Source organism: Drosophila grimshawi, unplaced genomic scaffold, assembly GCF_018153295.1.
Source record: "Drosophila grimshawi isolate 15287-2541.00 unplaced genomic scaffold, ASM1815329v1 contig_311, whole genome shotgun sequence".
NCBI classification, from domain to species: domain Eukaryota; kingdom Metazoa; phylum Arthropoda; class Insecta; order Diptera; family Drosophilidae; genus Drosophila; species Drosophila grimshawi.
Genome location: NW_025063098.1, coordinates 199,739 through 223,378, shown reverse-complemented (window position 1 = coordinate 223,378; position 23,640 = coordinate 199,739). Strand labels below are relative to the sequence as shown.

Below are 23,640 nucleotides of genomic sequence, written 5' to 3'. Positions count from 1 at the left end.
TAAAAACACTTTCCCCCCAATAAAAGAATTGAATAAAATAAAACAATCGAGAGAAAATGTTAAATTATGCCGGTCCCCAAATACTCGAGTTTTCCCCATAAATTGATATTCGAATATTTATGCAGTCGCTCAGCGACAACAAAAACTGTACAAATATTTGAAATGCCAGAAAAAATAACGAACCTGAATGGGGCCCAGCCAGAGCTGCTCGGATATGAAAGGGACTGAAGCTGAGCAGAGCAAGGGAATGGGGTTCAGAAGAGGAATGGGAATGGGGATGTGGCTGAACTGAGTTGGAGTTGTAGTTGTAGTTGGAGTTGAAGCTGGAGTTGGAGATGAATGGCTGTCGTTGTTATTGAAATAAATTATTATAAATAAATACGCAAGCCGAATTTATGATGGCATGTTGTTTTCTGTGCTATGCTTTGCTCGACGGTCCAACTCCGTCCGTTGAAGACCAGACCACGGCCTGGTCTGAGTCATTATTTTTGTTTATGCGTCGAAACGTCTAGAGTTCAGTCCAGCGACGAGCGCCGTTAAAACAAACAGCTTATTACGCCAATGACATTTGTGATGGCACTGACGCCTTGGCTATGGCCTGGAAGGGGAACTGGGATTGGGGGATTGGGGGATTGAGGGAACGGTGAGCCAATGGCTACCATTGATAACTAAAGAAGTTGCAGGTCGAAGATGGCTTGCGCGATGGATTGGAGTGGATGTTGTTCAAGTTGTCTGAATTTGTTTATTTTTCGCTTGTCAACAGCATGTTCTTATCCATTTCGATGTCCGTGCTCGATTCTTTGTCGTCCGCTCGTTTGCCAGCCTGTTTATTTGTTTTTGTGTTTGTGTCTTTGACGTGGGTTCCTCGTTTCACTTGTAAACATTCCGCTGCCAATTGAATTCGTTTCAATTTATTTACTGCAAGGAATAATATTGTTTGTGCTATGCGGCCAATATCAACATTCAACATTCAGCTACATTTTATGGCTGCCACATTTACAAACACCCACTGTTCAACACCCAGCGATGGTTCAATTAGAATAGAAAATCATTTTTGTTTTTCTTCCCTTAAAGAGCATTTTCAATATATGCAAAAATACATTCGATTGATTTGACAGCCAACTGCTGTCTGCAACCGAAGTTGGCTTAATTATGAGGAGACCCTTCTTCAGTTGTAGGTTCAGCTTATTATGTGTAATTCTTGCTGGAAATAAATTTTCTTTTGGTTGGTTTTGTCTTTTGTGGGTGGTCGTTTTATTGCTGGGTCGGCGTACAGATTCAAATAGTTTTGAACTTTTTGTTGGCTTGTCGTTCGCTCCGAATTCCTCTCCAAGGATTCTTGACGTTAAGCAAACAACTAGAAACTCACATAAGAAAGTTTACGATACGAGTGCCCGGCAAAAATGCGCACATGCAAATACACAGAGACAAACGCGGCTGACATACGATTATTACAGTACAGGAGGCATCAATTAAAGAACTCTTAAGTGTTTCTCGCACCCAAAAACTTTGCCAAGTCTCTCGTTTTATTGTTCCGGCAAAGTTACTGCGGGAATTTAATCAGAACTGACAAAGTTCAGGCCTTTGGGCTTAGTCCAGACACCAGATTGGCAGATTGACTGTAATTTGACAATTCTCTAGCATTCTCATAATTCTGTTCTGTTCATTACAAATATTTTGCAGTGCAACATCTTGAGGTCTAATATTTGTTTTCGCTGCTGCTGCTGGTTTTTGTCAGTATTTCGCCATGGTTGCTTGGTAGCTGGAATGGCTTTGCCCAATAACGCGAAACGAACCAAAATTCTGTTTGGCTCCAGCAGCGCGGACGGCGATCTTAGCTTTTTACGATGGCCCTCGTCCGCGCCTTAAGCGTCGTGGCAACAAAACTTGAAATGCAACCAGCGCGAAATTGCAACACTGACAACAGGAGCTGTGTGTAGCTGCCCCGAAGTGCGGGGCTGAGTCAGTGCTGTGGCAGGAGTGAGGCGGGGCCGGAGGCGCCACTTGGCTAAACGCATATAAAAAAGTTTAGTTAAATTTAGGTGGGGCACGAATGAAATCATTTTCAGCTGTATCGAATGCTCAAATCAGTTTGATAACTCCAACACTCCACAGCACACCAAAAGTTTACTTTAAAAACGGAATACTGCAATTACTACATATTTATTTAAGTTTCGATTTATTATTTAATTAATTAATTAAATTATCAAAATGTAAAACGAAAGTTACGAATTAAATAATATAAAAAATAAGATATTGAATATCTGCGGTATTTGGGGCAACTCAGAAAACCCAATTAGACCAACAATTGTTAAACGTTTGTGGCTAGGTAATAAGGAAAGTAGAAAACGTTAGGATAAGAGAAAGAGAGATATAGAAAGTGAGACCTAAAATAAAGAATCTGTGGAATATAATTAATTAATCACAGTTTAGCCAACCCAGACGTTTCCAGGGGGTATATTGATATATTGAATAAATAAGTTTATAAGAGTATCTATATAAAATATCAAGATCAAAACATTTGTGTTTTGTTAATTCTTAGTCCATTTTTCTTTAATTTTACTGCAGTTACACCAAGAACAGACGATACATTTCTGACTACAGCATTGTTATCCAATCTAAGTTTAATCATTTTTCTGAAGCTTTTATTTTATTTTTTTCATGTCGAGCGGGTGACTACAAATACAAGTTTGTACTTCTTGGAAAGGTAATATTTAATTTATATTAATATACATGTAATATCATAAGGAATAAGACAGCGAAAATGAAATGCTCGATGAAGAAATAAATAGTGGTTCAGCTTGTATGTATTAGTCTAATCAATCTGGCAAGACGCTGCGCAGTGCAAACTAAAAGTTGCAAAGCAGCTCACATCGAATGCACAGATAAAGAGGGAATGATTGAACGATAGACAGAGAGAGAGAGAGAAAGAGAGAGAGAGAGAGGGGGGGAGTAGGTGGCTTTTGTCGTGACTCGGTGACTTATTACTTTTCGTGCTCCTGCTGCTCGTCCGATTCCTCCTACTCCTAGTGCTGCTCATTCCGCTGGCAGCACTGTCAACTATCAACTGGCAAATGAAGTCGTAAAAAGATTGGCCAAAAGTTTTTGTGTGCTGCGCACAGAAGTACATGCATATAAAAATGGCGAAGTTGGGATTAGTTTCATCAAGGATAAGCCAAATGGCTGGACACGCTGGCTGACAGCAGCGCATATAAACAAGGCGTGGATTGCTGCAGCTCTACACAAGACTGGCTGCCATACTATTTGGAGCTTGGTTGGCTGTCCAGCCATATCTATTTCGCTATTTGTGCCAGAAACTTTTTAAGCAGTTGCCTGTTGGCTGTTGGCTGTTTTACACATGTGCGTCTTTGCCAAGTAGAGTTACATAAACAGAGCAAACGGTTTTAGCAACAATTTTATACGTTTCACGTAGACACACACAGCATATCCACACAATATGTGTGTACACTCAGAAAAACGATCTGAATTCTAGAAGTCCCCCGAAAAACTAGAAAGTTTTTCTTGTTTTTTAGAAATAATTTTTAAATATTAATACTAATAAATATTGTTAGTTTAGAATATTATTATTATTAATAAATTATAAATGCAACACACATAAACACTTGTCAGCCTTGGAGGCCGAGTAGCTCAGTGGGAAGTCTATCAACTCACGAACCCCGAAAGTCTTAAGTATTTTCAAATTAAGTTATATATATTTATGAACTATGTAAAATTATGGAAATTGTTGAAATCTTAAAATGCAATGTTTAATAATAATATTAACAACAAGTAAATTGAGTTAAACGGTTGTTGGCCCAAAAGTCGACACATGTAGGCCATCTTTGATCTAGCTCGGATTTCTCCAACACTCGTCTAAAGCCAAAGATCAAAGAGTGACAAGTAAGAAGCAGCTAATATGAGAATTCTTCTGAATATTAGACATATTTTTCTAAATTTTAGAAATATCTGCATTGAAATTTTGTAATGCAAACATTCAGAATAAAAGGTGAGGAGCAGTTGTAGCCGAAAGTATGGCGAATTTCTAAAACTCAGGGTGTTTTATTTCCCAGAGTGCACACACAGCATATTCAGCATGTGTGTGTCCTCGTATACATATGTATCTACAGGCAAACACACACACATATGTGAATGTGTATTACCCTTGTGGGGGAGGAGGGAGCCACCTCAAGAAAAATGTCATCTAAGCACGTTTGCAGGATCTGCATAATTTATGTTTGCATGAAGGGGGCGGAGGATGGACCAAAACCCCGTGTCATTCGGTAAGTGAACCTTAGCTTTTTGCTGCCTGGGATTACCATAGAAAATTAGGTTTCCAGTTTGATGGACGCGGACGCAGTACATCGTATAAAAACGGCACGACCTGGTGGCCATCCTCATAACTGTACAACTGAGGTGTGTAGCGTGTAGCTGTTGGAATATGGCAGGGGGAGGGGATAGGTGGCAGGGGGTGCGCGGCACGTTCAAATGAATTTATATATATTTGTGTGCTCGTTTTATGACTAATATCTTGGAATATCTCAGGGCATGCCAAACGACAGCAACGCCCGACTGCCGCACTATCAGACCCCACTCCTCACTCCCCTCCCACTCCACCCCGACACCGACAACGACATCCCACACACAGTCGCATATTTTGCAGCGCTGTGAAAAATAAAACACAAATATATAAGCCCGGCCAAAAACAAGTATAAAAATTTGTTTTTTTCAACATTTGCCAACGATGATGTTGACGTTGACGTTGACGTTGCCACGAGCTGGCACTCTCCCACTAGAGAGCAACATCCAGGCGGATGAGTCCCATTCCTCCACCCGCCAGAGTGCCGATTTCAATCCAACAGACTACCCCAGTCATAAGGCATGTTATTGTCGTTGTTTACATGTAACGAACTCTCAAAATGTTCATAGCTATTTTCTTCTGTGGCATGAGAGCAACACATTCCATCCCCAGCAGATGAATTGGACTGAGCACATTTCTTATATAAATAAATGGAGATGCTGCTCACACTGCTGCTTATACGCAATTCAATAATATTTTGCGTAGGCTGTATACTCAAGATTGCTCATAATTATGTGCAAACATTCATAAATATTCGCAATTAGCTAAAAATATCGTGGCTAAAATATATTGCTTAGGCCTGGCCAAAAAACAATTAATGAACATCTAATTGCCTAATCTTGTATTCAAGATTCGTAATTACTTTATTACCAAATGCAAAAAAGAAATTTGTTAAGTGACTACAGAAATAATTACTTTATTTATAATCTTAATAACACAAATATATATTTTTGTATATTCTTTCAGCAGTTAATTATTACAATCAGCCAGTTAATAAAACCAGTTGTACAGCGAAAGCATATTCAAACAAGTGAGAACATTGCAGTCAGGCGTAACCGACTGCGAAATACTCTGGTTATAACTCCAATGTAATACCAGATTATAACAGCTTGCAAAGAACAGGTTGGGCGTGGTCAAGACAATCTTTTCCTCAATCTTTTGAAGTTGTAAGGAATCCACCCTCTGTGTGAACATCAGTGATTTTTGGGGATGGAAGTGCGCATAAAAATACAAATGCATAAAAAAATTGTGACCAAAAATAGTATAATTAGCATTTGTACTATTTTAATTTATACAATTTTTTTAGTATTCCGCTCATTGCACAGAAGGCTCTTACTTTGCATTTAATATAAGCAATATGAATTTTAAAATATTTTTTCAAAGATAAGCGGATAAATATTTGTAAATCTTCCACGGATTGGAAATTTGTCAGGCTGTCGGTTTTTTCATGCTTTTAGCCGTTTTCATGCTACATGAATTTATGATAGGCAACAAGTGAACAAATTGCATTTTGTTGAAATATATTTAAAATATTGCAATTAAAGTGGAATGTTTGTCAATTGGGAAATGTGTCAACTCGCCCACTTTGCTAATGGACAGCTGAGTTAATGTGAGCATTAGGGGACAGTAGACAGTAAAATGTAAGCAGGCAGCTTATAGTATATCCTCTATATGTATATATATAAGCATTTTTCAGTTTCATGTGCTTTCGATCTCTTCTTAATTCTTATGCATGTCGCATGTGCAATAACAATATTTTTTCAGCTCTGACACTGCCGATTGCTGCGATTTGCTTATGCATTTATGTTGTTATGCTTTGCCATTTGCTTATTCGGGAAGCAATTTAATTTTGGCTGTAGTGGAAACCTCGCAGACAGCATACAGATACTTAGCATGTATGAAAATATGTACATACATATTATGTACATTCAGATTTTTTATTTGCGAGCACATGTGTGCATTCCCACTTCCAATCTGAACATCTTGTATCTAGGCTGGGGCTCTTCATACTCGTGTACATATATGCATCCATAACTTTCAGTTGGGTTCTGTTTCTCATAAATAAAATGCGCGAGACACGTTCTCTGCTCGATGCTCGACGATGTAACTTGAAAAAAACAAAAAACAAAAAACAAAAAACAAAAAACAAAAAATAATAAGAAAATGAAGAAAAAACCCGAACATATTGAAATTTTTGCTGTGCGCTGAATATCGAATTGATTTCTCCTGAATTCATCCCTAGCTCTTCTCTTCTTTATGTGTATCAATAACACAATATTACAGTCAGATGTGCTAATGTGAGGCGCGACCGTCGAGTGCTGTAAAGTTTCCTTTGTCTCAACCTAAGTGTATTCGGAGGCAAAGAACGTTGAGTAAAATGGCGCCAATGAAAGCCGAAAGCACGATTACCAAGTCGTTAAACTTTATGTTTTCAACAAACATATTGCGAACAAGAGAGAGCTTTCTAGCCAAGAGAGATCGACTTATAGATACCCTTTCATATCTTTACGTATCTTAAGTCGTTCAAGTCTAAGGTATGCAAATCGACACGCTGAAAAAGTCTCTCAAAATAATAGTAGAGTATTGAAGTGATTTTTTTTTCATTGGCTATCCAAATTACCAAAAATTTGCAAATATCAAAATTGCTTAGAATAAAGATTCAATATTTGATTTGTATTTAAGACCAGTTGCGCAACGCATATTCAAAGATTTTAATATCTTTGTACAAGTTTAAACTTCAAAGAACGCCTAATTACTCCACAAAGTTAATTAAAATTGATTGGCTGACATTTGCAGACTTCCTTTCCAAATTTGCATATGTACAATGCAGTATTTATAAATATATGTACAGAAACTTGTTGCGTACTCTGATAAGTGCATTGATTACCATTACGCAAAGATACATAAATTATGGATTTAATTGCAATCGATGATCGAAACTTTAACTGCATTTTGGTATACTTTAAATCAATGTAAGAATGTAAGCTCCCTGACTATGATCGGCTGGATCAACTAGTCGTCGCTACTGCGGATCAATAATATATATTCTGTGTAGGGTCGGAGAGTCCCAATTCTGCATGTCACATACTTTAGCACAACTTCATTATATCCTTTTCCATGTTACGTTAACGAGTGAAGTGCTACAGTTTAGGCTGGACAACTAAAAGATTCCTTTAACCAATATAAATTCGTAGTTACTTGGAAGTAAAAATGCACTAAAATGGGAAATAACAAATTATTTTGGATACGTAAATGCTTCCATTACCTCACAGACTCATTGCAAAGTTAAAAGGTATTCAACCCAGTGAACTATACTAACTAACTATAAATACAACTATATACTCGTTACTAGTGAGTCTGGTTAATATATTATTAGGTCAAACAATTAATCAAAAATTGTTTTCAGAAGAACTTATCTAAAAAGAGATAGTCAGATAGTAAGTTGAGCACCTGAGATACATTTTTGAACATTTAAAAGTTCAAAAACTCACCAAAAACTCACCAAAAACTCACTTGAATGGTTTGAATTGAAATTGAAGTGAAATTAGAATTCAAAGAATTATTCTGCGATTTTCAGTTAATGTTTCAAGTGCATAGGCTGAGATATCAAATGCTCATTGCAACTGTTGCGTCGCGGAGCTGCCACTTTTACGGTTTGCCTCGTAATAGCCTCATTTTGTTATTCGTGAGTTGACGTACTTTAGATAGCCCCCATTAATAGGGGGGGAGGTGGAGGGGGTTCAGTAATTAACGTGAGGCTCTTGAACTAACCGAACTAAAAGCCGGAACGCCTTCGTAATAGAGCGCTTAGGGGGAATCGCATTGATGATTGCATTAAACCTTTATTAAGAGCCCCGACGACTGACTTGACTCGAATGCAGTCGAGCATTCAAATTAAGATTGAATCATTATTGAAATTCGTTTAGGAGTGCGCTCGATTTCCAGTCTACTACCTCATTAAAATGGATGATGGCGACAGGTTCCCAGTTAGCCAATGACGGGAGAACTGTCCCTGTCTCTGTCTCTCTCTCTCCATCTCTCTCTGTCTCTCTTAGCGTATTCATATTTGGGTATGTTTGTGTATTTGCATTTGCAAATTGTAAAAATTTAATTCGCATATCATGCGCGATAATCAGCGGCATGCATTATAAAACCATAAAAATCGCAAAAGCGCGTCCATAAACCGCAACTGAGGCAGCTGAATTGAGCAGCGGTTTGGCTGGGATGGGATGGGACAGACGGGATGGGACGGATGGGACGGACAATTGTCGCATGCAGTGCCAATAAATATCCGATTATATGGTAATTGTGTAAGCATGCATATATCTGTGTGTGTTTGTGTGTTGAACTCTGCGGTAGAGGAAAATGTGAGTTTGTTTAGTTCTTAGTTCTTAGTTGCTGCTGGCCGCCCTCTGTGCAAAAATTTGCATTTTGCCTTTGTCGCAATTTTCAGCACAGATGCAAATTGCAAATTGAATGCGAAATTGAATAAAACTTAACTTTAAGCGTCGTACTTAATATTTGCCCAACTAATGGAGTCTCTCCAGCTCTTTGGGCTGCAACAAAATGGCGTCGTGCGGCAGTTGAAGGTGCTCGAAAGTGAGGGGTTCAATTTTCGTGTTCATTAAACAACAAACAAAATGGATATTGACAGGCAACGAGCGAAAGGATAAGCGGAGCGATACATGCCATGAATACCGCCTAGAATTTGAAATTGGAGCTGGAGCATAAATTTAAAATAAAGTTTAACGAAGCTAATCTGTCGAAGGGACGCAGATTGATGGAGCCAGCCAGCAATCGCTGTTGAATGAACGAATGCTGTTGGCCATGCTATGGAATGAAAATGTGCGAGTGGCAAAGGCAAAGGGAAAGGGACGAGGCACGATGGAAAGGGACAAGGGTTGGCGCATCAGGAGCAGTAGGCGGCTGGCTATGGCCCATGAAAGTTATCAAAGCGTGTTATTACGAGCAACGAAGCGAAACGCGGACCGAAGCGGAGCTGCAATCTCAAGTGGATGCTTGGATGCTTGGATGCCTGGCTGCTTGGATGCCAGGATGCCTGGTGGCCTGGCTGGTCTGGTTGGCCTGGAGCCACTTGTGGTTGCTTGGCATGAAATGGGTTTTTGTTTTTGGTATGCTCCTCGCTCCCAGCACGCACGCAAAATAATCAAATGAAACGCATCAAATTCGTGAAAGGGATAAAAGCCAACAAAATGGCTGGCGATTCTTTTTTTCCCATTCCTTTTTCTTTAAAACACTGCTACGTGCATGCCCCCAAACGGATGGGTTGTTTTTGTTTTCGTTGACGCAGCTCCTTTGGCCAAAAAGGGCCGGGGTGCATCAGCATAATCAGAATAGCCCAACCCAGCCAGCTACTCAGGTTATTTCTGCCGTAAATTTGTGGCTACGAATGGTTATTCAATAAATTTTAAATCGCAATGCCAACTTTCACAGTGGGACAACTACGAAGCGATTGACACAAATTGTGCGTGAAAAGTGACTAAATTTCGAGAAAAAAATTAACTTCACAAAACTATCACATCTAAAATGTGCCGAAGGGATTCTTATAATTATGGAGCTGCGAAAAGTGTTACTGAGCATAAAGAATCTACTGTGACTTGCATAGTCATATAAATTACTATATAAAGAAATATATATACTACCAAACATAGCTTTTAGGAATGTTTAACAGAATCCCTAATCAAAATCTTCTAAAATTAGAAACAAAAATTCCGTTACGATAAATATGTTAAATTCTTCAACAATTAGTATTAATTTGCACCAACGAGCAGTGAATGAGCCACCAAATAAATTAACAATTAAAACACATTTGCAGAAACAACTACACTCGAAAAAAAGGAACTCGACCAATGGTATTCGACCTTCTTATTCAGAAAGTATATTTCTAAAAATCATGGATTGTTTTTGTTCTGAATTTTGAAGTAAATTTTTCTAAGATGTAAAATTTTTTCTTTATTTCCAGAATGATTTTATTTTATACGTGTACACAGAGAATTTAAATATCAGGTTTTTTGCTGTTTGTATTATTATTAAACATTAATGTTTTAAGATTTCTTAAGTACATAGTATATTTAGAGTAGAAAGTGAAGATTTAATTATTTTCTGATTTTCAGAAAGGGTTTTTTCTAAAAATAATGGTTTTTATTGATCATTTTAAGAAATATCTTCTATTGTTAAGAAATATATTGCTGACAAAATTTAAATAAGTCATTTTAATATTAAGAATTTTATCTTGTTGTTGGCCATAAATTATGATTCGATTTCAGGGTGACTTTTATTTTAAGCCGATGTTTTTTGTAGTCATGAACTCACAAATTACATAATTACTATCAATGTACTTTGTCGATTTTGAACTAAGGTACTATTCCACTAAAAGAACATAAACGGATGTTATAATTTTGTGTACATGTATATGCTGGATTATTATATTATTTTCCACAGTAATCTGATGCATAGCTTTACTTTTTTCTGGTTTTTCCTTTCAAGCAATATGCATTTGCCTTGATTGGGCGGAACAAACGTCGACATCGTGCAGGTCACCAGCGAGGGCTGCTAGGAAAGAAAGGCAGCCCTCGAACTCGTACTCATACTCGCACTCGAATTTGAGTTTGAGGCACTCGGTGCTCGGTGCTCATTTGTGTGTGAGTTTTGAGTTGTTCACGTGCGTGTGTTTTTGGGGAGTGGGGTGAGGGGGTGGGGCTCGGGTTGGATTTCAATTTATGGTCCACGGGCGCACGTGAAATCCTGTGAACGGTTTTACGGATTTTTAAAAAATAAAATTTACGGATTAAGTTATTGTGCGGCGTATGTGTGTGTGTGTTTGTGTGAGAGAGGATTTGCTTCGGAGCTAGACAGGCAACAAGAAGAATAGGAGGGGGGCAGGGGCGGGGCCGCTTGGGTCGATTACGTTTTACAACGCAAGCATAAAAGTTGATTGAAAATGCTTATTAGATGCAAGATTAGATGCGATGTGCAGCAGGCCACCGACCATTTTTGAATCAAAGTCACAAGTCCCAGCATAAAAATTCAACGGGGCCGCGACGTGAGCAAATTTGACTTCCAGTTGCTGCTGCCTTTGTGAAACGCCGAGAGAGAGCCAGGGTGACTTCGAACTTAATTGAAATGTCGTCCCAGACAATGTAAAGTTTCAAATATTGAGGTGGAGTGAGAAGGCGAAATAGGTGCGAAAGCAAAAATTAAGTCCAAAGGAATTTACTGCCGACAGGTAATCTCATTTAGTCGGAATTATATTCCCTTTGGTGCAGATTGAACTTTTTGTAAGGCTCAACGTCCGCTGTGGGCCACAGCCAAATGTGAAAGCCGAAAACAAAATATATATTGGTCTGCCACGATAGACAACAAAAAGTTACTTTGATAACAGTGCTCATCAAAATTTCAGTAACAAGAAAAAACTTTTATACAACGTTTCAATGAGCAAAAAACAAAACAAAACAAAACAAAACCACATACTGTGTGGGATTCGTTAGACTACCCACCACTACCCTAAGGCTCGAGCCCTGACAAGGCACAAGTATATTTTTTTAATAAATTGAGAGAAAAAAGAAAACCGAAGATTGTTTGCCCTTTCCAAATATATAAGCTAGAAATATAATTTAATGAAATTGTTGATAATAATTGAAGAAATTGAATAAATGCATATTTAGAAAATATTTGATTAATGTTTATTTTCAATTGCGAAAGTATATTTGTTATGGACTGTTATTTGAGAGTAAACAGCAGCAAGATATTTTGTAAATTCCATTGAGTGCCAAAATGGTGTAATGCGAATTTCATGAAACATTCATGACATGCAATACAACGACGCCCAAAATAACACAACAACAACGCCGCCGCATCTTAGAGCAACGAAATTAAACAGATTCAAAAAACAAGCAACAACGAGCGATGAGAGATACTTTCCCGCACATAGTTGGCTGGCAGCATTTTAGGCGGCTCGAGTCCGCAGCCTAATAGCCATCAGCAGTACATAAAAAACGAAAAGAAGAAAGAAAAAAAGCGAGTGGACCAAAAGTTAAATGAGAAAAGTTCTGGCCGGAATTTTGGCCGTAACTAAAAGTGCATATTTATTAACCGCAAGTAATTTCGAGGGATTTCCTTATAGCCGTTGGAATCAGAGTACAGCTCCATAATTTATAGCCTTAACTAACTTGAATAGAAAATAATATGATATATGCAACAGATATATTCAAAGTATTGAAATTTAAAATAAATAGAAAGTTTATCATATGAATACATCATTATTTTTGTAAATGTAATAAAAATGCACTTGAAAAAGGGGGAAAAATAAATATATTTTTGCTGTTTCTTGTATTATAATTAAACATTAATATTTTTGAATTTCAGATAGAGAATGTATAAAAATTAATTTGAAAAAAAAACGATTTTAAAGCGAGTTTTACAAACAAACTTCTAGTTTTTAGAACAATTTTCTTTTATTACGAAAAAAATAGAAGAAAAAAATATTATTGTTATTGAAATGTTCCTAAATTGTTGTCCTTACTAAATTAAAAAGGCTTTCTAATTTATATATATATTAATATATATATCTATTATAATTATAATATATTTCTAAACACAAGAAAAACTGTGCAGTTTGCAGTGCAATTTTCGCTTTAGGCCGATTTTTCTCTAGAGTAATTAAAAAACAACAATCACAATATACATATCATTAATTAAGGTATCAGTAATAAATTATGTAAGCCACCCGAAAGACGAGTGAAAACTATTTATATCCCTCAGACTATATTAAGAGCAGCACCATTTTTTCAAAGTGTATTTCATGGCTGCAAAACCCACCCCTGAAACGCATGGCATTTGTTGCTGGGTCGTTTTTGTAAAAAGGTCGTTTTCCCCCCCTGCCACATCCCCTGTCGCCCAGCGATGTCATTGATGGCTGCCGAGGCAGCAGCGGCCATGCCTGCGCTCTGGCAACGATGTGCCGTCGGTATTCCAAATGGCCAAACGATAGATAGATACACAACCAGCAGTTGTACAACGCATGCGACCATCTCTGTCTAGGGCGTGGCACTTGGGGACGCAGCAATGGGAGTCGGAGTCGGAGTCGGAGTATATGGTATATGAAGTCTGTGTGTTGGGGCGACGATTGATGCTGGATTTCAGAGTATCATTCAAAGATCTTTGTAATTCTGTAAGAATCCAGCATTGATTTGGTCGCCTTTGCCTTGCTCTAGAGACTGCAAGTAGAAAGTTGAGCGCAGGCAAATTGCCGAATGATGTAAAGCAGAGGGGTATTTGAGGCGCATTTGACTATTTTGTTGTAATGCGTGTCCCGGCGTAATTTACGAGCAGCCCGCCGTATGTTGCGCTGCGGAGGTGCACGCTCAGATTTATGGGCGCATCATAAAACAATTAACAAGCCCAAACTCGTGCCACATAAGTCGCTGCATTCATTTTTATTTATATTTTTTTTTTGTTCTTTTTACTTTGAGCCTTTTTTCTCTACTGCGGCTTGTGTTATATTTCACACCGTTTTATTATTACATCCAGTGGCAGAAGGGGATTTTTGGGCTGGCTGCGAGATTGCTACCAAATTGGCTTGTCAACTGTTCGTCTTCTGCTTCTACTTCTTCTCTTCTGGAGCTGGTGCTGTGGCTGGTGCTGGGGCTGGTTCTGGTTCTGGTTGTTTTTAATTAACCACACAAGATTTCTACTCATTTTCATATCGTAAACGTTTATCCAACTTAATAAGTCGTAAACGGCCCAACAGCGATGGTTTCTAACTAAGTTTCATTGCCCTGCCCCAACTGCTGCGTGCGTGTGGGATTTACTGATGTCGCAGGTGAAAGTGTCCACATGCGGCATGTGGATACATCTGCCTAACATATATGCATATGTAAATATGCATAAGTAAGACTTTGACATCCTGTTCTGCTCTGCCTCGTGCCCCGATTAAAAGACAACACCAGGAACAGCAATAATAAAACGGTAATTAAAATATAGAGGTCGACACCTGGTACATCCATCGAGTTGGTTCAGATGGTAGAAGATATGGAAACAACACTGTTCCAATATATACAAAATATACAAATTTAAAATTACAGTTAGAACAAAAATATATATTAAAAAATGAATGAATCTGCGGATATTAAAATGTACAATGATCAAACACTTATTGCCAATCAGACCAATAACAAAATACAATAAAAACATCTAAAACACAATAATTTCCATATTTTTGTTATCTATGAAATATTGATATTTATTAACACTTAGTCCCGATCCATCCAAAACTGAAAACTTATTCAACTTATTCTTAATTGCCTTGTTTTTTTGCAGAAACCTATAAACTCGTCTGGTTGCATTCTTTCTTTTGATCTTTGAAGTGTGAATTTAGCTTATCAAAAATGATTTCAACTCAATTATGCCAGAATTCCATTAAATATACGCAAGTATTCTGCATACTTTATTCATTTTGCATTCATTGAGCTGCATTAGTAAACAAACTGCTCTACTTGGGATATTATTGGAAAATACGAAAAGTAAAAACATATTTTTGTTTGTGTTCTAGGTTTCCCAAATCTAGCAATATGTGTTTAATCCCAAAATCCCATGTACATTTTTTATTATTATTTTAATTTTAAATTTTAATTTAATTAATCACTTTAAATTTGATTTCTCTTAATTTTTAATTGCAATTTCAAAATGTTATTTTTCGAATCTTTTCTAAAATCATAGTGCACATTAAGTAGAAAAAAATATAAAATTAAAAAATACTAACATAAATATAATTTTACAGAATAAATTAAACGTAATACTACACTTGAAAAATACGAATTCACTGAATTTTTATAGATATATTAGAGTGCAATATTATATGTAAATGGTTGGGTTGCTTTTACCACTGTGCAGCTGCTTTGTGTTCACTTAATTTTGTAATTCTTGAGCGCTCAGCTACAAAATATATTTTTAAAAACGAATCTGAGACCTTCTCTGCTGCTGCTGACACGGAGTCATTTGCCCGACAGGTGCTCGAGAAGCTTTTTGTTTCAGCGCCCGACAATATTCTTTTAATGACGGCGATTAACACAACGCCAGCGGTGCAGCCCTCCAGCTCCTGAAAGGGGCAAGTCGCCTGATTTAATTAAGTCGTCGCTGCTCTGCCATGCCAAGCCCCAGAGCAACCCATCCCGCCCATTCTGCCCATTCTGGCCGGAGGTAAGCATTTTTTGCTGAATCCATTGTTTGACTAATCTCTGCTTGTGCAGCGACCCCCTCCCCCAAATAACTGTGTGTGCCTCGTCAGCAGGAGAAACTTTGAGTGTGCTGAGCCCTTCGTTGCTGGGGTTGAGCACACACACAGACACAGACACACACAAACACACACACATGCAAAGTGTCATAAAGCTACCCACACATTTCTGGCAGATACTGTCAGCATGTTTGTTAATGCCATTTTGAAATTAACAAGTTTTTCAGATAAACTTTGAATTTAATTTCAGCGAACCTCGCTCCTCCCATTGCCAATGGTCACCTATGCTGTTTCCATTCCACTCCACTCCACTCCACTCCATATCCCCTATCATTTCCATAAATAACGCAAGTTATGCGACGTTCAGGTTCGTTTTCGTCGTTTGCGATATACATACATACATACATACATATATACATACATACATACATACATACATTGATTATTAAACAAACAAGAATGCTGGAGTCGAGTGAGCTCGACTTCGATATACCCTGAAACCAGCAGTTGAATATGGTTTAGTTTTTCATTTCAAGATCAATATGAGTAAAGGTTGAGTGTTTCTTATCCGATATTGATGAAATTTGTGCAGTTCAATAATATGTCAATGTATACCTAATATATATAAATTGAAAGGGTCTATCTCCAAAATTGTGGTCTTTATTGTTATCGAAATGTATCGAAATTCGCAAAACCGGAGCAGTTATAGACATAATTGATTGAGGTATACGAGAACTTATAATCCAAATTAGAATTCTCTTATCTCATATATCATCTCTATCTCATAGATAATGATGTTCAATATATATATATTATATGAGGTTGGAGATGCCTCCATCTGCCTGTTACATTCTTTTGCACAACACAAATATACCCTTTTTACACAATGCGTACTGAGTATAATAAGAAGCACCTTGTTCGCTTAACCCTTGGTGAGCAAGTTAAGTCGTCGAATCTGGAGAAAATGGTCAAATCGAGTGACTCTTTTTACGAAGATCGTCGCTTATATCGTTCTTTACATTTGGTTCGGTTCGGTTCGGTTGGGTTGGGTTTGTTGTGTTTTGTTGGTGTTTCGCTTGCGCTTCAAGTTAAAAGCCATTAAATTATTTATGAGCCCATTAAATCATCATTATTGTCTTGGCGACCTTGAGCCATTAGTTGGCCAGTGTTTAAGCGCTCCCATTTTGGGAGACATTCGCTTTCTTTCGCATTTCTTTTATTTCGAGTTTTATTGTTTGCCGCCTTTTAATGATGCGTTTTCCATTTAAGCCTTTAGATATATATTTTTCTTCTTTTTGTTTTTCTGTCTTGTTTTGTGATTTTTTCTCTCTTTTCCTTTTTGTTTTGTTAATTGGGTCAGCAATTTTGTGCCTTGACTCTGAGCACAACTCGAAGGTTAAGGTTAAAAGTATCATTGTTAACGAAGCGCTTTTGGCGCATATGAATGAAATAAGTCTTTACCTTAACTGCTTAACTACTTAAGAACTTGATATCTACTAAAAAGTTGTTAGTAGTTAGTGTAGCAATAAATCATAAATTCATTAAATTTGCCCGTGGTTCACATTTCAAATTACGAACTTTTCCACTTTAAAGTTTAACTTTATTTTGCACCTTACTCGAGAGTGCGAACTTTTAGAAAATGGTGACTCATGTCTCTGATGACTTTTTTTTCGCAGATCTCTGAAAATGAGTTAATGTTTTTTTGGTTGTAAAACAAATAGTGTGCATACAATAATCTATTTTAAACTCGCACTTATAGAGCTGCCAAAAAATGTTTATTTCGCATATAAAAGAATGATTATACTTTAAATCAAAATCCACTTAAATTTAAATTTAAAATAATTAATTAAGAATTACCTTGATCGAAGAATATGTACAAACTTTATTCAATTCTGTAAGAGTCTAGTCTGTCTGTAAAAATATAAGAAACTAATTTTTAGTTTTTATTAACTGAAGTCAATATTAGTTTTTCAGGAATTGTCTCTCAATTAATTTTCAAAGGTCAAATAAATTTATATATCTATATATATATATATACATATATTCAGATAATTTTCCTCTTAGCTTGAAAAATGGGCGGGAAACAGTTCTATGAGACCTTTTTGGGTTTGACTATATTCAAAGATCTAAATGAAAAATAAAAAAAACAAATATCGTAATCTTAGTTGCTTATGTATCGGAAAAGACACGCGAGCTGGAATACCTACTGCAGATATTGAATTACTTTGCATATTAATCAAATAAAGAAAAGGTTGCAACATCATCAAATAAAGTAAGTAAGGAAGATAACTATTACTTATTAGATTAGATGTCCCTTAAGGGACGTTGCCCACAACAGGTTAATTATTATAATTCTTTTTTCCAACAGAAAGTTTTTTCCTTATCATAATTAAAGCCAAATGAAATGAATTTTGTTCTGAATAAAATTGTGGTCCCAGCTCTTACCATAAAGAATTACATATAATTTCCCCGACTTGAAGGAAGACTTAATTAATAAGTTGGGCCAAGGCATGTTAAGCGATCTCAAGCATTTAATTTTCGTACCGATTGCGCTCTGCCCTCCCCTATGGACTGAGCCGGTTTGGTTAGCGGGAGTGGAGAGGGGGAGGGGGTCTTGTGCCTCGTTTGGTTTTAGTGCGACTCGATTTTTGCGAAATTTCTGGCTGATAAAGCAATGGCGACGGCAATGATGCGCACGAGTAAATTTCTTTTTCGGTTTCTTATGTTTTTCTTGGCTTGCCACGGCTTGTTTCCATTTGTCTTCGCTGTTGGTGTAAGTTTTCCATTTGGATAATGGAAAAAGGCCATTTCATGCCATTACTTGGCTATGGTCGCCGACCGGGGGCAATTTGAGGCGCACTATTGTAAGAGCGGCGACGTGGCTCTGGCAGTGGCAGTGGCAGTGGGCACGGCGCCATTGGAGCAGCCACCTCCTCCGACAGGGCTAGGACTACGGACTACGGACTACGGACTACTACCCACCACAGCTCCAATGGACACACAAATGTACTTGAAGATACGACTCTACTTGTATGTATCGCATGTGCTTGTTTTGTTGTTGGATATTTCTTGGCTTCGTGCTTAGGATTTGCTTTTAGCTTATTTCAACTTTTTACATTTGCAAAATGAATTGTAATGAAATGGAATGGGGCGTGTCAGCAGCGACTTGTGACGTGGCACGCCCCGACCTTAACCCCCAACCCCATCCCCACCCCCAACCACAACCACAACCCCAACCCCAACCCTATCCCCGAGCTGCCCTGAAGCCAGCAATGGCCACCGCCCGTTGAGCAAAAGCGACGGCAATAAAATCATATTCGCCGGGCGCCAGCCAGCTCTGAAATATAATTTTTGCACAAAAAGTCGTTTACAGTGTCTTTCTTTGTGCTGAAATGTAATGAATGAGATGGGGTTGGATTGGGGCCCTATTTGGAGCTGTTTTTATTGGTGTTATTAGGTTGAGAGCACTGCAATGATGGGCGACTTCTGAAGTCGCCGGATGTGGGACAGTTAATGCCCTAATGGGTTTCAGGTCAGCAATCTCCTAATGCGAATCACTGAATCACAGCAACAGTCAATAATATGCAATTGACACAGGATCGTTTCTAGCCTCAGTTGGGCAGTCCACACGGGAGTTCATTAGGGAATTAAGCCCTGTTGCACATGTGTTTTGGTTCTTATGATTTCCATAATATATGGTAAAAAGACATTTCGCTGTCATTCGAGGCACGCTAACTGAATGTTTAAATCAATGCAAGTTTATTGCTCAAATCAAGTTTTTTTTCTGGACTGAACTTCATATAAGGCATTGACTGTGGAACAGTTGACAGTAAGTCTGAACCCTAACGAAGAGCGAATAATAAATTGCAAATAAAAAAAATCGCATTTTTTATAGTAAAGTTTATCTACCTACAAAAAAAATAAAGTGGAATAAATGTAGGTTGCTAAAATAATATATGAAATCAACAAAAATAAAGAAATGTTCAATTAGAAATTTAAAAGTTACATTAATCTCCAAAAAACTGTTTAATTTTCAATTTTTTAGTACGATTAATTCATGAGGTATTTAATTAACAGTATATTTTTGCTTCAATATTACTCAAGGGTTATTTACATTTATATATAAAAATATAAGAACACATCAAATGTGAAAACATGGATTATCTAGTTGACTTATTATACAATTTTTGTTCACTCGACTGTGACTATTTTAAATTATATATATACTGTTTAATAATATATTAAAATTCATATAAAAAAATCGAACAATTAGATTTTTTTTTTTTTTGTTTGAGTCAACTATTACCCTAATTCCATTGCCTACATTTCTTACATCAACAACATTCCACATAAATTCAACATTCGTAAATATTTCAAGACAGGAAAGCGTTAATATAAATTCCACTAATAATATATTTTTTGTTATAATTTATTATCGTTTAATGCTGAAAGCTAAATATAAATGAAAACGTTTCCCAAGTTTTAAATTTGTTGATTATTTATGGGGTTATTAGCAGAAGACTTATAATGCCCTGTCTTATATTTGAAAAAGACAATTTAAAAAAAAAAACATATGTTTTATTTAAATAAAGTGTTAATCTAGCCACTATCCCATTAGCGACAACGAACAATATAATCACGAAATTTAAAGAATGTTGTGCTCAACGAATCCGACTAAAAGAATATTTTTATTATTATTTTAGTTATTTATTATTTATTTTTATTATTATTATTTATTGATACAAGCTTAAACTTATTATTTAGCGCACCAGTTATTAGTAAAAATCAATTGTTCACTAGTTAAATATTACATTATATTATATTAAATATTAAATTAATAATATAACGAGTTAAGTATTACATTATATTATAATAATACAACGACTTTAAAAGTTGATGATTAGAATTTATTTTTAGCCATTTTCCTATGTTATACTTAATGAGAGATATGTTAAATGCAAATTTTGTTTGATTTAATTTAATTTTCATATAACATGTATATATATATTTTTATTTATTTATTCAATATTAAACACATTTGGTTTGGCCTGTGCATTTTCTTCTGATGTCTGAAACGTTTCCACTGCAGAAACGGCCTCCGAGCGTTAATTAAATGGTCATCACATCTTTATTAACGAAACGAATTCGGAGGAGAAACGCATATGCATAATGACTACATTTGTCACTTGTCTGCAAAAGGGCTGATCGAAATACGTATTGAAATATTTCTCTGATCAAAATCAGATGTACATTTTTTATTCATGGTTCAACAGTGTGTTGCAATGCAATCAAATGTCACAAAATGTTAAGCGTAAAGTTAGTTAGCACTTTTATTTATGATTTCCTCTTGACAATTTTGACAGCCGCAATGATGACGGTTTATCCTTCTGCCCCCGGCCGCCGTGTTGCGTGTGTGGCAGCTGCCACATGCACTTGAACAATCGGATATCAATTGTGGCCATTTGTCAAAGACATAAACATGGCGTATTTAGTTATGATAAGTACACATTTTCCATTTTCCATTTTCCATTTTCGATTTTCGATTTACAAATTTCAATTAGCCCAGCTTTTCAATTGGTATACGAAATAATCTCCCTGGGACCGCCAAGTGCAGCACTTAAAACTCGGAGGCATTCTCATTTGTAATCTGTTGGGTTTTTGTATTTCTATTCTGAGCTCGTAGCCAATTCAAATTTATTGTATACTTGAGTTTTTTGGGCAGAGACTAACGTCTCATTCAGGGATTGTATTTTATTTCGCAGTCTTCCTGTTTTATTCAACAACTGACAGCTCGCTTCATTATATACATATGCAGACACACAGATATGTACATATAAGCATTATTAAACGTGTTCACATCGAAAATACATATTTCTATCATTTTAACTTAATAGTTCGGAACACGTGTTCGCTTTGTTTAAGTCTATACAAGTTTTTTTTCTAATGTGTGCCATAAATCAAATTAGTGAACATGCAGGCGGGCATAATTAATTCAAGAAATGGCTTTCAATAAATTATGTCAAGTTGAGGGAAATGCTAATTAGATACTCGCTCTCCTAATGTCCACTTGATTGGACCACAATTCGGACTGTCTTCCTATTTATATTGGCTCTTCCAATTGCGATTCCAATTCAGAATACTTCGATATGTTTCGGAATGCCAACATATTAAATGGCTCTGCTCAGAATCCTATGGACGACGTTGTCGTTGGCGTAACCAGCACCAACACACTCGAAGCAGATCCACTAACACTAAGACATTTCAGCATGTTTGCTTGTGTTGGTGACTTGAAGAGTGTGCGAAAGAGAGCAGCGAGCAGAGAGAGAGAGCGACAGCTGAGCGCATTTCAACTTGGTCTTGTACTGGTTCGATAGACAGCGCCATCTACAACTCGTCGAGTGCAGATAGCGTGCATAGCTTACAACACCAGAGGTCGCCTCAAGCAGGGAGGTGTGTGAACTGGCTGATTCTGTGCTCAGCTCTGCCAAGACATAGAAAATGTTAGTCTTGTATTATGTTAAGAAATCATTCCAAATTGTACAATAGATCTAAGATCATACAAAGAAACCATTACACACATATAATTGCTCGCAATTAAGCTTTTGTTTGATTAACTTTTCTGTTGTCCAGAATTTATTAACCAAATTGTGTTTAAATCAATTTTTAAATGATATCATATACACTGTCCGCATATTCAAGAACATTTTTTAGATATAAAAGACATATTTATTTATATAATTCGACATATATCCTATAAATACATCTGCATAGGATATATGTCGAATTTTAAATTATATTCCTCATTGGTAATTATTTTAGGCTTAGATAATAAATATATTTCCACATACATAATTGATAGAAAATTATGCTATAGTTTGAAAAACTTATTTGCAGTGCAGAATGCACAAAATTGTTCTCAATTAAATGATAATTGATATGTACACAGTTTAGTCGGATTAATATAAATATTTAGCTATAAAAATATAGAAAAATCGTTTCCATTGTTGCTATATTATTATTTCTATTAATTTTGACTTAGACATATTCTCCAATAAATTTCCAAATATATTTTCGCCAATCACATAGCATTATGAAAACTACCATTTTGACCGACTTGGGTGTCGAATTTCTAAAATCCGCTCTTTGTTCTAACGTGCAGAAAGTCTGAATCATTTCAAATTTCAGCTGCCAAATCCCAACACGGTAATGAAAAAAACTCCGACCATATTTAGTATGTTAATGCTTGGTTAGACTGACCAGCGCTCAGTTATATAAAAGAGAAATAGAGCTGATATTTGGATATCAATTTATATATATATTTATATGTATATATATATATATATATATATATATATATGTGTATGTGTGTGTATGTACACCGTTCACAGAAGAAATCTTTTGTCGAAAACTCATCAAAATAAAAATAAAATATCGAGGGATATCTCTATCTGAACTAGCTTATCTTAAAGGTTGTTAGACCAGCATACATTTTAATATGTACTCCTTTGTATTATAGCATTTAACATATAAATATAGGAAATATACCTTCAGTTGATCTCCTGAAAATAAATAAGCAAGCAAGAACGGCATGCCGAAAACAAGCTACCCTTGAAGACTGAAGTTAACCTACCCTTATCAAAATGTTACTCCGAATTACGAGATATTATTATTAGTTTAGATAATACATTGTATGATGTATGCTTTAAACAAATGTTTTCTGTCTTATGTCTGAAGAGCTAAGAACTGAATATTCCACAATTGTGTGGTTATATTGTATCTAATAAATATATCTGTGAAACAAAATAAGTCGCAAACTTTGTGAGTTAAAACTTGAGTAAAAATTAAAATTCTTTCGACCGAATGCTCCTATGGCAACTATATAATTTGGTACGATTGGATCGACTTCGACTTACTTAGTGATCGCTGCAAAATGTAGGATATATTCAAAATGATAAAGATACACATATAAAGATTCGACCGACGGACAGAAGGATATACGCAAATGGCATTATAGATTTGGCTATTGATGCTG

At 36.4% G+C, this 23,640-nt stretch overlaps 1 long non-coding RNA gene across 5 annotated transcripts in view; it reads right to left on the bottom strand.

Annotated features, from left to right (window-relative positions):
- The window catches only part of LOC116805476, a 135,939-nt gene that overhangs the window by 105,468 nt on the left and 6,831 nt on the right, over positions 1-23,640 (bottom strand). Inside the window, exon 2 of one of the 5 annotated variants that reach the window (XR_004365208.2) lies at positions 17,466-17,519. The exons of the other annotated variants lie outside the window; for them this stretch is intronic. This is a non-coding gene — a long non-coding RNA (uncharacterized LOC116805476). The remainder of the gene's footprint in view (positions 1-17,465; positions 17,520-23,640) is intronic. 5 annotated transcript variants of the gene reach the window in all.